Here is an 18,905-nt window from a genome sequence, read left to right as displayed (position 1 = left end):
GATATTACAAATTCATTGTGACACCATTATCCAAGTGTGACCTTATCACCACTGTGACATCAAAAACCCATTGTGACATCACATTGCCACAGTGATATCTCGGTCACCTTGTGACATCCCAAACCTGTTTGACCACTTAGCACTTTTGAAAAAGCACATGGTACCTGTGACATCACAGTCCCTTTGGGTAAGCATATCCTCATTGTGAACAAATGACAACTGACATCAGACGTGCCATTGTAACATTACAAACACTTTGTCACATCATCTCCAGAGTGAGATCACATTGTTGTTATGATACCATCAAATCATTGTGACATCCCAAAATGACAATGACGTCATAGCATTATGACATCACATTTTCATTGTTAGGTCATAGAGACAATGTGATTGCCTATTCTGTGGTTTCATTATATCTCTAATGTGACATATAGGTTGATTTCAGAAACCCATTGTGACTACATCACCATTGTGACATTACAATCCCTTTGTGACCTCATATTGACATTGTGATATTATTAATACAATGTAACATCACAAACCTCTCTTGTCCTCATAAATTTTGTAACAAGTGTCTACCTTGACCTGGGCTGGATGCCCACAGCTAAATGCAGCTTCAACCATGAACCTTCAGACCTCCAAAGAGCAGCCCAGTCATTTGTTATCTGGTCTGCAAACAAGCAACCCCAAAAATAATGATCTCCAAGGCTCCACACTTCAAAGGACAAGGTTTTTTTCTTTCTCTTCATCCTCCTTCTCTACAGACCTGTCCTACCTTTCAGGTCTTGTCATTTTTTTCTTCCACCATTCCCTTCTTTTCTTCAGGCTGCTCTACTCTTGACAGGCCTGCCCTGCCCTGTCCCGGTGGCCAGTTGCCGTCCTTCACCTCTTGGTCTCCCTCAATTTCCTCTCCTCCCAGGTTTTTACTCTCCTGCAGTCTCTTCACTTCTTTCCTTCCAGGCCTTTCCCCCTTTTCTCTCCCCTTCTGTTTCTCTGAACATGCAGCCTATGTATAGTCTGTACCCTTCCCCCACTGCAGTATGTTTCTTGCATAACAGTTTTCAATCATCTCTTCCCAAATGTCCATGCCCAATCACTTCATGGCAGCTCACCATGTGGGGCTTGACAACCTATCTCCTTCAGCAGCATGTGTTGCCCCCTTCAGCTGCATTCATCCTCCTGTCCGGTGGTCCAGACCAGGAGGCCATGATGACTATCTGTTCCCATGGATGATAGGGGCACTGCTGGTTATTAAGTATATCATGGTGAACAAGGAGAAATTGAAATTGGAAAAATTGTGATATTACAAACTCATGATATAACTAACCCATTGTGACCTCACCAACACTGTGACATCACAAACCCATTGTGACATCACATTGCTGTTTTTGACACCAGGATCACATTGTGACATCCCAGAACTATTACGACCTCTTATAACCTTTGAAAAAAATACATAGTCTTGTGACATCACAGTTCCTTTGTGTACCCAAATCCCCACCGTGAAATATTGACAATTGAGAATCAAACATGACATTTTAACATCAAAAAGTTTGTGAGATCATCACAATTGTGATATCACATTGTAGTTTTGAAACCATTTGCTCATTCTGAAATCACAAAACTAAAATAATATGATAGATTTATAACTTCACATTGTCATTGTGACATCATAGACACATTATGAATGCCTTTTCTGTGATTTCATTGTATTTCAAATGTGGCCAGTAGGTTGATATCATAAACAAATCATGAACTCATAACCATTGTGACATCACAATCCCTTTGTACATCACATTGTCATTGTGATATCACTAACCCACCATGACATCAGAAACCTATCCTGTCATCATAAATTTTGTGACATGCTGTAATTCTTTTAAGCCTTTTTGTCCTCATGACCTGTTTTCGACCTCATTAGATTTCACATATGACATTTGCTATCATTCCCAGTGACATCATGAACATGGTGACATCACACTGCCATATGTCATATCCATTGTGCCAAATTCTGACATCACAAACCTTTTAAGATTTCAATATATTTGTGACAACACATACTTTTGGAAAAACTACAGTCCTTTTTGAACCCAGATACTCATTGTAAGTTAAAGACAGTTGAGAAACACTATGCCATTGTGACATGCCCCACACATTGTGACATCACCATTCTTTTGTGACCTCATCACCAATGTGGCATCATCAACTAATTGTGACACCAAAATAATATTTTGACATGATACAGTGAGTTGACATTGCCATGGTGACATCAATGTCCCATTGTGTATTCACAAACCTAATATGGCCTCATAACATTTTTAAAAATTCATGTCCATTAAGACTTCAAGCTCCTTCTGTGAACTTGTTTCCACATTGTGAAATAGCAATTGAAATTGGACATGTGTTTAAGATATTACAAAATCATCTTGACATCTAAAACCTATTGTGAACTCATCACAACTGTGTATCATGAAGCTATCATGGCCCCTAAGTACCTTTGAATACACACATGACATTTGTGACATTACAGTCCCTTTGTGTACCCATATCCTCATTGTGAACACATGACAATTGTATTAATATATGCCATTGTAACATCACAAACCTTTGTTACCCCATCATCAGAGTGACAAGATATATTCATTCTGACACCATTATCTCCTTGCAACATCACCAATTTACAGTGACCTCATAGCATTATGACATTATATTGTCATTGTGATGTCATGATACATTCTATTCTATTCTATTTCATTCTATTTCAGATGATGTGGCCTGTGGGTTGATATCAGAAAACCATTGTGATCTCATAAATACATGGCATCACAATCACTTTGGGATATCACAGTTCCATGGTGGTATCACTAACACACTGACATCACAAACTTGCCCTGTCCTCATGTCTTGTGATGTGCTGCAATTTTAATGTCTTAGGCCCTTTATGAGTTCATAATCTATTTTCAAACTTATAATATTTCAGTTATGATATGTGATATCAGAAATCCACTGTGACATCATGATCATTGTGACATCATACTGACAGACATCATAAATACTGTGTCACACTGTGACATCACAATCCTCCTAGGATTTCATCACATTTGTGACAACACATGCCTTTGGAGATAGCACAGTCCGTTTTGGAACTCATATTCTCCGTGATTTCATGATAAATGAGATCCTTTATGCCATTTGGATATCACCAAACAACTGTGACATCATAGACCTACTGTGACCCCTTACCTGTAGGTCATCTTCAATTAATTGTGACATCAAAACCTTTTGTGATGCCACAATGTGACAAGATGATCATTACATCTGTCAGTGTGAAGTCACAATGGTCATGATGTCACAGTGGATTTCTTGTATCTAATATCATACATGAAATATGAGGTTGAAAACAAATTATGAGGGCAAAAAGTGACCCATCCAGCAGGTCCAGTTATTTTGTTAGGCTCAAGGAGGCACCTCCTAAAAACCAATGGGGGTGAGAGAGAAACGAGACCACGCGCATAAAGAAAAACAAAGTCAGTCTGAGTCGCGTCAAGGTCTGCTTTATTGAGCTTGGGGTAGGGTTTTTATACCCATAGGGACAGGGGAAGGGAAAGAATGAAAATATTTTGCAGAAGCAAGGGTGAGAAGTCCCGGGGTCAGGGATGAGTCATGCTTTTCCTTTGGCCGTTGTGCTAGTCTTTCTAAGAAATATTTATGGTTAGCCAGGCGCTGTTTGCTTAGGGCTGGAGATAAGAGAAATATTTATGGTTAGCCAAATGTTGTTTGCTTAGGGCTGGAGGAATCTTATCTTTCCATACACTTTTTTGGCTCCCAACAAAAAAAGTCTGATATCACAATGTCAGCATGTCACAAATGTAATGAGGAGAGGAGAAGTTTGTGATGTCACATTGTGCTAGTGATAACACAATGGCACTGTGATGGCACAAAGTGGTTATGATGTCAAAATGGTTATTTAGGCACAAAAATGCGTTTCTGATAGCAACTCTCATGCCACATATGAAATACAATGAAATCACAGAATAGGAATTCACAATGTGTCTATGATGTCAAAATCAGAATTGTTGTCATAATACGATTATGTCATTGAGTTTGGTTATGTCACAATGAGATGATGTGCTTATAATGAAAATGTGATGCCACGCTTTTGAGGATGTCACAAACACTTTTTGATGTTATAATGGCATGTCTGCTTTCAATTGTCATTAGTTAACAACAAGGATATGGGTACACAACGGGACTGATGTTGAAAAGGGCATGTGATTTTTCAAAGGAGCTAAGAGTTCATAACAGATTTGAGATGTCACAATGACAATGTTGTCACCATGGGTTTGTGATGTCGTGGTGGTATGATGTCAAAATGTGTTTGTAATGTCACAACGAGTTTGTAATATCACAATCAAATTTCCAATTTCAATTGCTACTAGTTCACAAGGAGGATACTGTAATAATCAGCAGGGCTCTGATAATCTACAGGCTTGGATAATTAGTGTGGCCCTAACTCCTGGCCAGCTGGAGAGGATAAAGTATGCCACCAAAGAAGTGGGGCATTCTGTGGGAGGGGCTGGGGCATTAATCATCATGTGCTGAGCTGTGAAGAAGTGATTTGGCTGTGGGCAGTTTGGGATTTGAGAGTTGAAAACTGTTAGGCAGTTGGAGTGGAGAAGGGGTACAGACTTTATATAGGCTGCTGGTTCAGAGCAATAGAAGGAGAGAGAAAAAGGGAAAAGTCCTGTAAGGAAGGAAGTGGTGTGATAACAGAAGGAGAAAGACCTAGGAGGAGAAGAAGTTGAGGGAGGGCAGGAGGTAAAGGATGGCAACTGATGACCCAGTCAAAGTAGTTCATGCCTGTGGAGAGTGAAGAGACCTGAAGAGAAGAAGGAACTGGTAGAAGGGAAAAAAGAAAGACCTCGAAGGAAGTATAGTTCTGTAGTGGAGAGACAAAAGGAAGGGTAAAAAAGGCTTGCCCTTTGATGTTTGGAGTTTTGGATTTCATAATTTTGGGGGTTGGTGGTTAGGAGAACATTTATGATATTAAATGTGTCTGTATGGATTCTCCTGAACTATAGAGGTCTTAATTTTTGGAGACCCCCTATCGAGATAATCCATTTGGATGGCATCAGGCCTTGGCCTCAGGGAAAAATCCCCATAGGTGAGAGTGTCAGACCTCAATGTTGAGAGTCTACCTCTAGTGTTTGTCTCCGGAGGAGAATCATGGACAAAAGTCATTTAGGGACCTCTAGGGGTGTGTCTGGGCAAGCTTGCCAGCCTGTTTTGGGAATCCCCTCTGGAGGTCATCTGTTGCTTCCTTGGGAATCCATCTGGAGCCTCTTTGAGCGGTCATGTAGGCCTTCCTTGGGAAGCCATGTGGATCCTCATCAAGAGTACATCTGCAACTTCCTTGAGAAGCCATCTGAGACCTACCCTGGAGGTCATCTGGAGCCTTCTACCGGGGCCATCTTGGACTTTCTCCAGAGGTCATTTGGGGCTTCCTCAGGAGGTCATCTGAGACCTCTATAAAAGTAGTGATTGGGAAATAAGGGAAACCACGGACCTAAGTTTCTTTGGGCTTGGCTTACTTCACTTAATATGATTTTTTCCAAGTCTTTCTATTTCCTAACAAATGGGGCAAAGTCATTCTTTTTGATGGAGACATAGAATTCCATTGTGTATATATACCACATTTTCTTGATCCATTCATCTACTGAAGGGCATCTGGTTTGGGGCTTCCTTAAGAGGCAATCTAGGACCAGCTCCTGAGGTCATCTGGAGCTTCTTTTGGAGGTCATCTCAGGTTACCTTGATAAGAAATATATGACTGTCTTCGGACATCATCTGGGACTTCCTTGAGAAGCCATATAGGATCTTCTCTGGAGGACATCTGTGGCTTTCTCAAGAGGGTTATCTAGAACCTCCTCTGGAGTTCATATATGGCCTCCTTGAGTGACCATCTGGGAGCTACTCATGAGGTTATCTTAGCCTCATTGAGAAGAACTCTGGTACTTCCTTTGGAGGTCATCTGACACTTCCTTGGGAAGCCATTTGGAACATCCATGAAAGGTCATCTAGGGCTTCCTAAGGAGTACATATGTGACATCCTCCAGAGGTCATCTGCGACCTCCTCAAGAGGCAATCTAGAATGTCCTCTCTGTCATCTCGGACCTCCTATAGAGGTCAACATTGAGAGGTTTGGGGCATGTGGGTTAAGTGTCTGTGGCTATTGTACTGTGTGTGCATGCTGATAGTTCTATCAGTTTCCTGTATGCACCTCTGTTTACTCCTTTTCTCAGGATGGGAGAATAAGGTCTAAATTTGTCATATCCAAAAAATATTCTCGCCCAGGGTTACAGAACCCCTCAGAGGAAGATGCACTGATGTACTCTTTCTCCTATTCTTGCCATCAGCACCTCTATTGTTGCGTCCTCCCATGCCAAAATTGGTTACTTGTACCATCCTGAGGTGGTACAGTGTGGTATGTTACCCTTATTACCCTTGTGACAGGAACATGGAGGAGATGGTGGGCGCGCCCCCTTTTTAATATATGGTCCCTTTACAACGAGTGACCTGTATTACTGGAAACAGCAAAATCCATCCTTTTCAGAAAACAAATAACCAGGGTCATTACCTCATTACAGACAGTAATTTTCACACACAGGTACAACTGGGATGAGTGTCAGCAAATTTACAGATGCTTTTCACTTGGCAGAAAAGGGAGTGAATCCTGCTCGGTAACTTGAATGTGGTCCCTGGACCAGACAGTAGCTCCACTATTGAACCAGACCATTTGGATCAAGTCTTTCCCCAGGCTTATCCAAGCTGAGACTAACAGCAATCGAGGTATGAAAGTGCTTACCAATTATTGCCAGATTTGGTTAGCAGGGATACCGCAGAGGCTAGAAAGCCAGAAGTGTGTGTGAGATGGGAAAGTTCCCCAGTGAGTACCCTAATGCTTTTCTGAAACTTCTCCCAGACCCCTATAGGACTTATAGGTCTATAGATCTTGAAGCCCTGGAGAATCAAAGAGCCCTAAATATGGCCTTTGTTAGTCAGCCCCATATCTTAGAAGAAAGCTTCAAAAGTTATAAGGTTTTGAGGGAAAGGTGTATTTTGAGTTGGAAGTGGTTGCCCAGTGGTTGTTTGATAACGGAGGTACCCTGGAAAAAAAAGAGTAAGAAAGGGGTTTGAGTTTTGGTAGTAGCCCCAGAATAGGGATCAGGAAACCCTTGGCAAAGATAGTAAATTCATTTGCAAATGGCAGTAGGGAATATCTAGGACTAGATCAGTGTTCTTATTGCAAGCAAAATGGACATTGGAAAAAGGAATGCCCAAGGGGGAGAAAGATTGAAAATAACAGTTTATGTAACCCCATTAACACTCTGTGTTTGTATCTCTGGAGAAACATGCAAAGGAGCTTGAGGCTCTGAATTCTAACTGTGTTCAATTTAAAAACAGCCCTATAAACTTAAGAAGAAATGTGGCAAAGAAAAAATTCACACACTTCTATCTCAAAACACAAGTTATAAAATACTGAATCTCCAATATGTGCCAAACAAAACCCACTAAGAGCTTAAAAGCAAATAGAAGAGTACACTGGAGAAACCAGAGAATTATTGACGTGAAGAAAAGTTTTGAAGCTATAAATTACAAACTTGTGAGAGTCAAAAATGAGAAGAAAATCCTCAAAAGGAAACTAGAAAACAGTCAGAATCAAATGAAATTCAAGTACATTAGCCTGGGTGAGCATGAGGCAAGTTAGTGGACCACAGGTCAGAGGCCAACAGAAGCACAAGACGGCAATGCTACCATCTTTGCTAACCACAAGTGTGGCCAAGAAGAGATCCTAATCCTTCATTAAGAAATAGTGGACATAATAAAAGAGCTGGAACTGATATAAGAATGTATTAGGCTGAAATACATGTTGATTATAAGCTTTGAAGAGTGTCAGTAGATATTCAAAACAACAGAGAAAGAAGATAAGAGTAGTTATAGAGAAAGACGAGGAAGTGCTATGTCGTAGAAGATGAGGCCAAGAAAAGTGAACAGGAAATATCAGGCTCAAGAAAGAGATTGTTACTCTACAGTAAGAGTTAAAGGACCACATGGTCTGATACAGAATGCCTGGGAGAGGAAAAGAGCATTAGGAAGAAAAACAGAAGATCTAAACAAAAAGTTGAAAGATCTGTCCCAAAAATACACTGAAGTGGAAAACTATAAAGAGAAACTACTAGAGTAAAAGGCCAAAAAGACTGCTGAGATTTCACCATAAATGTAATGCAGAAACATCATGTCCCAATGGAACAGATGGAGGTGGAAAAAATTACCTCTCAATAGCACCTTTTTTGAACTTAAGTGAGGAGCTGAAGATCAAGCAAAGGGGTTGTGAGAAGGAACAGCAGTTGGCCAGTCAAAGGAACTCTCCTGTGACCCTGCCAAAACACTTGAAAGTTAAGGAGCACATTGAGAAGGTGAGTGGGATCATGAAAGCAAGTTTGAGAGAAAAGGAGGAGAATAAAATGGAAGAAGTCTCCAAGGTTCAGAGTACTATACAGGAGTTAAAGAAACTAGAGACCTTAAGATACTGAGAAAGATCTGAGCTGATTAGGTAGCTTGGGAGACCACTCTAAAGCCAGCGGGGTCTCTAGAGCTACTAGTTGTTAACATTAAAGGAAGAAGCAAAAACAGTGGTAATAAGTGTGCAAATTTTGAAACTAAACTTGAGAAAAGTGTTTGGCTTTCAATGTTCTGTTCCACCAAGTGACATCCCCCCCCAAAAAAAAGCAATTGCTGAGAGAGATATAGGAAGTGAAAAAAGAAAAGGGAAAAACCTACACAGACAGCAAAGTGGGAAGACCCTTCCCCCCCCTTGTTGGTGATGGGGCTCTGTGCTGAGCAGCTTAAGTTGTGGGGATTCGTGCCAGGCTGCTTAAGTATACCAGCTCTGGACCCTCGGAAGACCACACACTGGCAAGCGTCCCAAGGCTCCCAGAAGACTCCCAAGGTACGATGCCAACCCAGAGAATACAAACAGAAATCTCAAATGCAGAGCCGGCATGAAGACTTCCCTCATTGGCCCTGGCACGGCGCCTCTGCCTGGTTGGTGCAAGCAGCCCAATCCAGTCAGGAACAGCAGCAGCTGTCAGCAGTGGTGAATGACCCTAGACTCACACTGTGGTACCTCTGTCCTGCTGGTGTAAACAGCCTAGCCTAACCTGGAGCCGCAGCAGCAGCTGGCAGTGGCGGCAAACACCAAGACTCCGGGCACAATGTCTCTTGGCACTAGCCCACCGGAACAGCCCAGACCAGCCCAGGGCGACAGCAGTGGCTGGGGCGGGGAGAGCTGCAGTGAACAACTCCAGACCCATGGTGGTTTGTGCCTCTCCATACTGACCCACATAAGCAACCCAGCCTAGCCAGAGGCAGCAGCAGGGTCTAACACCTGACTCGTGGTGGAGTGCCTGGCTTGCATATGTGGCCCAGCTGATCCTGGGGCAGTGGCAGCAGCTCAGGCAATGGCATCAGATGTGGCAACAACAGCGGCATCGACAGCGGCAGTGAACAACTACGGACATGTAGAGGGGTGCGGTGTCTATCCATACTGGCTTGCATAAGCAGCCCAGCCCAGCCCATGCTGGCAAAGATGGTGAACAGCCCCAGACATGAGGCAGGATGTGGTGCTGAACTACCCCAGAAAATCCTCATGAACATTCCTGCCTGGGATAGCTTTAAAACTGAATACAGAGATGTGAGCCTCCTGAGTAGGTAGAATTACAGGCATTCACACCAGCAGGGTCTTATTCTTGCAAATTCCCTTACTTTTTCTCAAATAGATCATTTGTTAGTTCATACAAGGAATTTAAGCAAATACAAGAGGATCAACATAATACCCTGTATTCTATCTGACCATAATGGAATCAACTAGTTCTCAACAACAAGGCATAAAGAAGAAAAAACTTAAAACATATGGAAATTAAACAACACTCTGTTGAACAATACATGGGTTACAGAAGAAATTAAAGAAAAAATTAAAAAGTTCCTACAATTCAATGAAAATGAAAATACACCACGAAGAAACCTATGGGATCCAGCAAAAGAAGTCCTGAGGGACAAATTTATTGCTCTCAGAACGCATATCAAGATCAATAGAAAGCCTACGGATTGGGAGAAGATCTTCACTAGCCATACAACGGACAAGGGTCTCATATCTAAAATATACTTGGAACGCAAAAAATTAAATCGCCCAATAACAAATCCTCAAAGAAACAACTGCCCAATAAATAAGTGGGCGAAAGACTTAAACAGAAACTTCCCTGAAGAGGAAAGATGGATGGTCAATAGACACATGAAGAAATGCTCAACTTCCCTAGCCGTAAAAGAAATGCAAATCAAACAATATTGAGATGCCACCTCACCCCAGTTAGAATGGCTAAAATCAAGAACTCTAATAACAACAGATGCTGGAGGGGATGTGGACAGAAGGGAACCTTACTTCATTGTTGGTGGGAATGTAAACTTGTTTAACCAGTTTGGAAAGTAGTATGGAGGTTCCTGAAAAGACTCCACATAGAGCTCCCCTATGACCCAGCAATCCCACTTCTGGGTGTTTACCCAAATGTTTACAAACAAGACCACACTAAAGCTACCAGCACGACTATGTTTATTGCAGCATTATTTACTATAGCTAAGATATGGAACCAACCCAGTTGCCCCTCAGCAGATGACTGGATCAAGAAAATGTGGTAAATATACACAATGGAATTCTATGCTTCCATCAGAAAGAATGACATTGCTCCATTTGTTAGGAAATGGAAAGACTTGGAAAAAATTATATTAAGTGATGTAAGCCAGGCCCAAAGAAACATAGGTCCCATGGTTTCCTTTTTTTGCAATATCTAGTATATATCTGACTCAAGCAGAAAAGGTCAGATAAGGTGACGTTAGGGAAATGAATCCTAAGATATGTATTCAAATGTTTTTTTTCTTTCATGCGATAGTTTCTAACACATTTATAAGAATATTTCTTTGTTGCTTTGTATGTCCCTCCCCCACAGTATAACCCCTGCTTTCACTGTATTTGATGTCGGTATAATTTGTGGAAGGGAAGGGGAAAAACAAATAATTTAAATGGAGATACAGGTGGGCCCAATGCAACAATGAGATGTACAAGCCATTATGTCGAAAACTAACTTTACACGTTTGGTGTAGGGGAGGGGGAGCGGGGAGGATTGGGTGTGGGGGCAGGGGGAGGATGGTAAGGGATGTGAAGGGGAAACAAAGGAGGAGGCTACAATTCTTGATAAGAAATGTACTCATCATCTTGCCCATGTAATTGTAACCCCTCTGTACAGTATTTTCACAATAAAAATAAATTAAAAAATTAAAAAAAAGAAAGCATAGACCAAGTAAACAATGTTATGATGCAATTAAACTGCTAGAGAAACAAGAAAAAATTGAACCTAAAGTTGCTAGACAGAAAAAGATAACTGAAATAAGAGCTGAAATTAATGAGATACAAAGAAAATTATAAATGAAATTAATAAAACAAAAAGCTGTTTTAAAAAAAATATCTCAATAAAGCTGACAGACCGCTGGCAAGAGTAATGAACAAAAGAGAGGAGACCCAAATCAATAATATCAGAGATACCACAGGAAAAATTACAACAAACGTCCAAGACATCCAATCATAAAGAAATAATTACAGACTGTACTCACAAAGGAAGGAAAGCCTAGCAGAGATGGATGAATTTCTACCGAAATACAAATTGCTATCTCCTCTCTTTCCATTTCAGACACGCTTTTCCACCATGTATGGTTGGGGCAGCAGTCCGGTAAATAAACTTCTTTTCCTGCCTGAATAGCTTGTGGTGTTCTCTTCATCCACTACCTAATGAATTCTACCTATTTAATATACCTTACATATGATGCCGTGACTCAGATGGGGTTTTTGAGTTGGAAATGTTAGAATTTCCCAACCACCCCTCTTCTGCCAACCAAACTGCTTTGAACACCACGTGAGACTTTTCACCAATACCACTGCTGGCCTTCATATCCACGTCCACACCACTTCTCTACTCTGCTGAGTGCAACTACTCTCTATGGCTCTCTGTTGCTCAATCTCTGTTCAGATGTGGTGTCATGCCAGAGAGCTCCTATGGCCTTTAGCCAAATGGCTGGTAACCTCCGATGCTGAGGATGCTTGGTTTGGGTGCTTGGCCATGTCTCTCTATAGGGCTCTGGGGGAAGTAGGAATGCTGCTTCTGCCTGGTCAGCTTTCCTTCACTCTCCAGACTGACTCTCCTACACATTCAATGGGGTGCTGCGAGTCATGCTCGAGCTGTGAAACCCCTCTGAAATGCCTCCTGCGCTCCCTGGATAGACAGAGCACCTACTATTTTTATGCTGTTCTCAGATTCTGACAATTTTTGCCTCTGCAATGGTACATGGTCAGAAGTCTGTTTACTTTCAGGCTCTCTCTGCTCTCTGCTATTCATGTTCAACTTTCTATATCTCTCCCTTTCTTTTCTAAAACATTTTGGATTGTGCCCTGAAGAATGTGACATGGCCTGGGTTCTGGGTAGCCCCTCTAAGTTCCCTCTCAAAGGCTTGTTGTCAAACATTTTAGGTTTTGAGTTTTGCCTTTTTTGTTTTGTGTTGTGTAGTTTAGTACTAAGTACGTGATTCTAAAATATTAGGCATATCTGTGCTAAGATTCTCACATTTAATGAGTTTTGTCATTGCAGAATATTTGCTCAATTCTTGATAAGGACCAGGTAAGCTCTACTTATTCTATTGATCTCCTTGTTGCTTTAATTGGAAATAACAAAGGGCTTTTGTGGCAAAGATTACAGTTCAAAGCAAGCCTGAGCTGAAAAATCCCTCAGACTCCATCTCCCAACTAACCTGCAAAGAGCCAGGCTGGAAGCATGGCTTGAGCCTCTTATCTCTAACCAGAAAACACTGCAAGTGGTACTATAACTCAAAGTGGTAGAGTGCTAGCCTTGAGCAGAAGTGCTCCGGGACAGTGGCCAGGCCTTGAGTTCAAACCTCCTTGAATACCAACTGGGACAAACCATCTCAGCAATGAGCACGTAGACTCAGCCAGTCTGGGGAACAAGGGAACATGGAGAAGAGTAAGGAGATACTATCACATTATCCACTTTGTGCTTGTCCTTTCAAAATTAACCAGAGCCAGAAGGTCAATAGAAGTAAGAAGACTGCCCATCAAATATCCATACCTGTCTACCTTTCAACTGGACGGGAATCTATATTCTTGCCTTTGTCACTTGACTAGGGACATTTCTACCAACATTTTCAGCCTGAAGTCCTTCCTCTTGCCATTAATTTGCTCTCTAGTATTTTTTCAGTTTATGAATGCCTCATGAGACTTCTGCAGACTTCATCCAAGAGACTTGCCTCCTCCAGATTGCATCTAAGGACTCAATGCCCAAGTGAGAGCTGTTGCCTGCTGCCTTCTACCAGAGGGGACCACATCTCAGCCTTTTACCCCGACTGTCAATGGCCCTTGCATACACAAGGTAGCCTGAGAGAATCTTCAACCTTTTTCTTAATTATTAAAAGGCTGAAATGTAAAGTCTAAACAGGGGCACCTCCCTCCCTCTTGGCTAAGTTTCCGCCCGGTATCTGTTACATAGGTAACTGCCAGACCTGGAAGCCATCACCTTCCTTTCCTGCTAGGTAACATGCTCTGCCACCTCTGGTCATATGCTTCCCATCTGACCTTAGGAGGGTCATGGATCCTGAGGTCACATCCAAATCCAGTGTGGCCACACCGGGGGAATCAGCACCATTAAATTATAAGACCAAGGGATCTTTGTGCCCTGGAACTGTCTACTCACTCGGGCCTGGTTGGTGGCATAGGGAGCTTGGGAGGACCTGGGGGTGGGGCCGCAGGGGGTGGCTCCCCAAGGGGGCAGAGAGCATGGCCAGCACTTAGTAAGGGTACAAGCCCTGTTAGTATGGAGCATATTGGTATGGGTCAGAATCTGGGTCTTCTCATCATGACGTCTGATGGGCAAGGCCAACCCTATTTTAAATCTTGCCCTCTGATTTTCAGATCTCAGCCCCCTGAGTAGATTGGATTGTAGGCTTGAGCCTCTGGCACTGAGCCTCTAATTCTTTTTGGTACATTAGGGTTTGAACTCAAAGCCTTAGGCTTGCCAATCAGGTCTTTTACCATCGGAGCCAACCCTTTCTCTCTTGGGCATTTCTGAGATAGAGACTCAATATAAGATCAGATGGAGCTGGATCGAGGTCCTCCTGTGACAGGCGTGCACCACCACCTGGTCCTCTGTAGCTGGGATCCTAGACATGTAGCACCATGCTCAGTCATCAGTTTAGATGGATTTCCCAAAGTCTTAGTCCAAGGCAGCCGATTCTTGACCACAGTTAAAGCTCTGGGTTGGGCCTGGAACCATCGGACCTGAGCCTCCTCACAGGACAGTTGTGAGGAAACAAGGGATCAATGCAGGGGGATTTCTGGGCCAGGACCAGGCATAGAGGGAGTGGTCATCAGATAAAGTTCTTGGCAATTCTGTGAGCATATGACAGGAAGATACCTGGAAAGGGTTCAGATGGGGCCTGTTATTTATCGTGCCACAGGTATGGGATTATGAAACAAAACATGACTCTCTTTCATCCTTACCCTATCCCCATGAGGAGGGGATCCATCACTGTTCAGTTTGCAGCTGGGGAAAATGAGGCACAGAGAAGGTGGGTGAACTACTCATGACCCCCAGCTGACAGGAAACTCAGCCTGTCTTCTCAACCATACTCCCTAGGACAATGGGTGCTATTCAGTCCACTATATTGTGGTGGGAAATCAACTTATTTTCAGTCGTGGGGCTTGAAATCTGGGCCTTGGCACTGTCCCCGAGCTCCTCAGATCAAGGCTAGCACTCTACCACTTGATCCACAGCACCACTTCCGGTTTTCTGGTGGTTCTTTGGAGATAAGAGTCTCATAGACATTCCTGCCTGGGCTGGCTATGAAACATGATCCTCATATCTCAGCCTCCTGTGTAGTTACCATTATAGGCCTGTGCCACTGGTACCCAGCCTTTAGTGTAACTCTCACTTTCTCTCTCTCTCTTTCAGGAACTTGTTGAATGTGTGCTGGAGGAGGTGGCCCAGTATCCCCATGTGTCTGGGACCCAAGGTGGCCCTCTTATTCCGGAGGTAGGCTGTGAGTCTGAAGCTTTCTTGCTCAGCCTATTGAACTCCCTCAGGTAAGCCCCCCTGTGCCCAGGCTAGACCATGATGGTTATTCATTGTCAGTCCGTCTGGTGAATACTTTCTCACTACCCTCTGCTAAGAAAAGAAAGTGAATGAGGAGGTGTTGCATTGTCCAACCGCACAGCCTGACCCCGGGCCTCTGGTCCTCACCCCCACCTATCTGACCAGACCCTGATTATAAGAAAATGAATTCGCTCTTTCTACTTTGCTTTGTTGGGGTGTGTCGTTTCAGGGAGGGCAGGTGGTGTGCAGAGGAAAGACCCCAGACCTAACACCTCCTGGGGGACATCTGTTCTTGTGACAGAGCCAAGTCATTGCTGTGGACAAGGTGGAAGCTGCCATCAGACTGACCAAGAACAATGCTCAAAGTAGGGAGGCTGTTGAAATATCAAAACCACCCATGTCTGCTTCCCACTCACAGCAAGGGGGCGTGCAGTGCGGGTGCCACGGCACTGGTTCTAGAGGATTGTAAATGGATGGTGGCAGTCAGGTGCCAGTAGCTCTAGCCCATCATCCTGGCTATTGGAGAGGTTGAGGTCTCATGGTTGTGACTCAGAGCCAGCCCAGGCAGGAGAGTCTGTGAGATTCTTATCTCCCATAAACCACTCCCCAATCACAAAAAGTGCCAGATGTGTTCTGTGGCTAAAGTGGTAGAGCCTCAACCTTGAGGAAAAGAAGTTCAGGGTTGACATCGATGCCCTGAATCCAAGCCTTGGGACTCACAAAAGTAAAATAAATGAATAGTGGGCACCTGTTATCTTACTACCAAAAAGGATGGATTTATTCTTCTCTCTGGTACTTGTAGCCAAAGGTAAGGGGCTTCCCTTGATGTTTCCCTAAACCTCTCCTTCTCTCTCTATTACCTCTCTTGGCTTCAGTTGCAGGATAGAATTCTGATCCTCCCAATTGATGTGACCTTACATACCCTCCACTACACGCCTTCCTTGGGGTGATGATCCTGGATGTACTCAACACTGGGATAATGAAGCACTGGAGAGATGGGGATAGGTATCCCTGAAACTCATACTCTCACACACACATAATCCTGTAAGCCAACTCAGACTAGCCTTTTCCAAAGACATTTTATCTCCTTGCATTAACTGACCTAGGAGAGGAACTTTATCTCCTGTGAGTGACAATTTTAGCTAGGGCTTGCTAGTTGACACAAGATAAACAGAAACTCAATGGGAAGGCTCTGATGCCTGTCACTTCTGGTTCAGGCTCACTCGTGACATCCTGGCTACTCGGGAGGCAAAGTTCTGAGGATCAAAGATAGATTGAAGCCATCAATAAGCTGGAAAGCCAGTGAGATTTTATTCTCCATAGAACCATCAAAACATTAGAGGTGGAGCTGTGGCTCCACCAGCCTTGAGCATGAAAACCCAGAGAGACAGCTCCCACATCCTCAGTTCAAGCCCACACAAAGAAATGACCCAATTTGTTGCCCCCAAACTGCCTGGGCCTCGTGTGCCCTCTCATGGAGTGTGATATATCACCGGTCCCTAGGTCCTTCCAGACAATTCCAGATGCCCACAATACAGAGGCACACACTTTAGATTCCAGGGCCAGGGAACTGGGGGATGAGAGAATGGTATGGCCAGTACTTCAATGTTCTGGGGCATTAGCCTTGACCTGGCTATGTCCCCTTTGTGTAAGTTTACTTCTTTGTGGCTGGCCACACACCAGCCACTTGTGCTGTGAAAGTCGCTGGAGCAGAAGTGAGATCTAGGATGACCAAAATCTGTATTTATGGCCTGATTACTGTGGGGTTGTCTTTAAAAAAATCTTAGAGCTGGAACTAAGAGCTTCCACTGTCCCTGAGATTCCTTTGCTCAAATCTAACACTTGAACCATAGCTTATTTTTCATCTTTTTTAGTAGTTTAGTAGACAGAAGTGTCTCACATACTTTCCTGCCTGTGCTGGCTTCAAGTTGCCATCCTAAGATCTCAGCCTCTTGAGTAGCTAGGATTGCTGGTATGAGCCACTGGAATCTGCTAAAGATGTGTGTGTGTGTGTGTGTGTGTGTGTGTGTGTGTGTGTGTGTGTGTGTGTGTGTGTGTGTGTGTGTGTACTAGGGCTTGAATTCAGAGACTAGGTGGTATCCTTTAGCTTGTTTGCACATGGTTGGTGCTGTAACACTTGAAATACAGTAGCTCTGCTTCCCATCTTTTTTGGTGATTCATTGAAGATAAGAGTCTGCCCAGGCTAGCTTTGAATCTTTATTGATCCTCAGGTCTCAACTTTGAGTAGCTAGGATTATAGGCATGAGCTATTGGCATCCAGCTGCAAGGATGTCTTTTCATCTGTTCTAACAGCTGTCTACTTGCCCTTGCCTAGATCTATGACCTCCACATAAGCTCCCACCAGGCCCTGATTTTGTGGAGAACATAAAGCTCAAACGTGATCCCATTTCTTTATCCTCAGGAAAGGAGGTTATATTTCGTCTGAAGCCTGGGGTTGGAGGGGTAGATGGATGCTCGGCTGGGAGAGAGGTAGTCTGTGTTAGCTAAGAAGGAAAGTGTGACCAGATGCTAATAGTTCATGCTCTCATATTCCTAGCTCCTCAGGAAGCTGAGATCTGAGGATTGCCATTCAGAATCAGCCCAGCTAGAAAAGCCTGTGAGACTCTCTTCTGCAAATAACCACAAGAAGGCTGGAAGAAAAACTGTGGCTCAAGTGGTAGAGTACTAGAATGAATGAAAAAAAGTGAGGGACAGAGACCAGGCCCTGAGTTCAAGCCCTAGTACTAAGATCTGTAAGCCCACATGCACGCACACACACACACACACACGCACACACACACACACACACACACACACACACACACACACACACTGGATGGTGGTAATGATGAGCTGAGCTGAACTAGAACTGGGGGCAGTCCTGAGGCATAGTCACAGTAAACTCTCAAGGCAGATCAAGTGGTTTCTCCCTAAGTTCTTCTTGGGCTGAGGGGTCTGGACCATGCCAGTATGTTCCATGGAACCTGCCCCTCCATCCATGAACGGGGCCACAGAACCACGGGAAGGACACTAGGGATGCTCCTTTGTAATCAGCCCAGGATTGCTGACCTTCATCTGCCCCAGCCTCCTCCCCCGAGCACTGGTGAGGAAAGCAGGGCTCTGAGCCCTGGGACACCTGGGATAGCGACTGCTACAAGCAGCAGCCAGCTGGCTGTGGATTCCTGAGCCTACAAGCCTTTCATGAGCTCAACTCAACACCTGCCCAAGGTGTGCCTGACAAATTCACACTTTTCTGATACCTGCATGAGCGGGTGGTACCTGGTGTGACATCTTGCATCTCCTGCCCCTGCTGGCCAAGAACCGTGGTCTGAGACATCGAATTACTGCTCAGATCCACCTTGCACCCATGACAGATGCCATTCTGATGATCTCCATGCCCCAAGGCTTGACCCTTCTCTGATACTGTGGCTGCTCTGTAGGTAATGGCCTCCAAAGAGGCTGCTCTCAAGACTTATAGGACATCTAGACATTGGGAGACCCTCAGGGGCCCACTGGAAAATTCCCTGCCTAGAGCCACAGATTGAGGTCCAAGCAGTCCAGGTGTTGGTCATGGAGCTTGAACTCTGGGCCTGGGTGCTGCCCCCCAGCACTTCAGGTTACCACGTGAGCTACAGAGCCAGG

The sequence above is a fragment of the Dipodomys spectabilis genome, unplaced genomic scaffold, assembly GCF_019054845.1.
Source record: "Dipodomys spectabilis isolate Male_0828 unplaced genomic scaffold, ASM1905484v1 ptg000320l, whole genome shotgun sequence".
Classification (NCBI taxonomy): Eukaryota; Metazoa; Chordata; class Mammalia; order Rodentia; family Heteromyidae; genus Dipodomys; species Dipodomys spectabilis.
Note: the sequence above shows the minus strand (reverse complement) of the source record.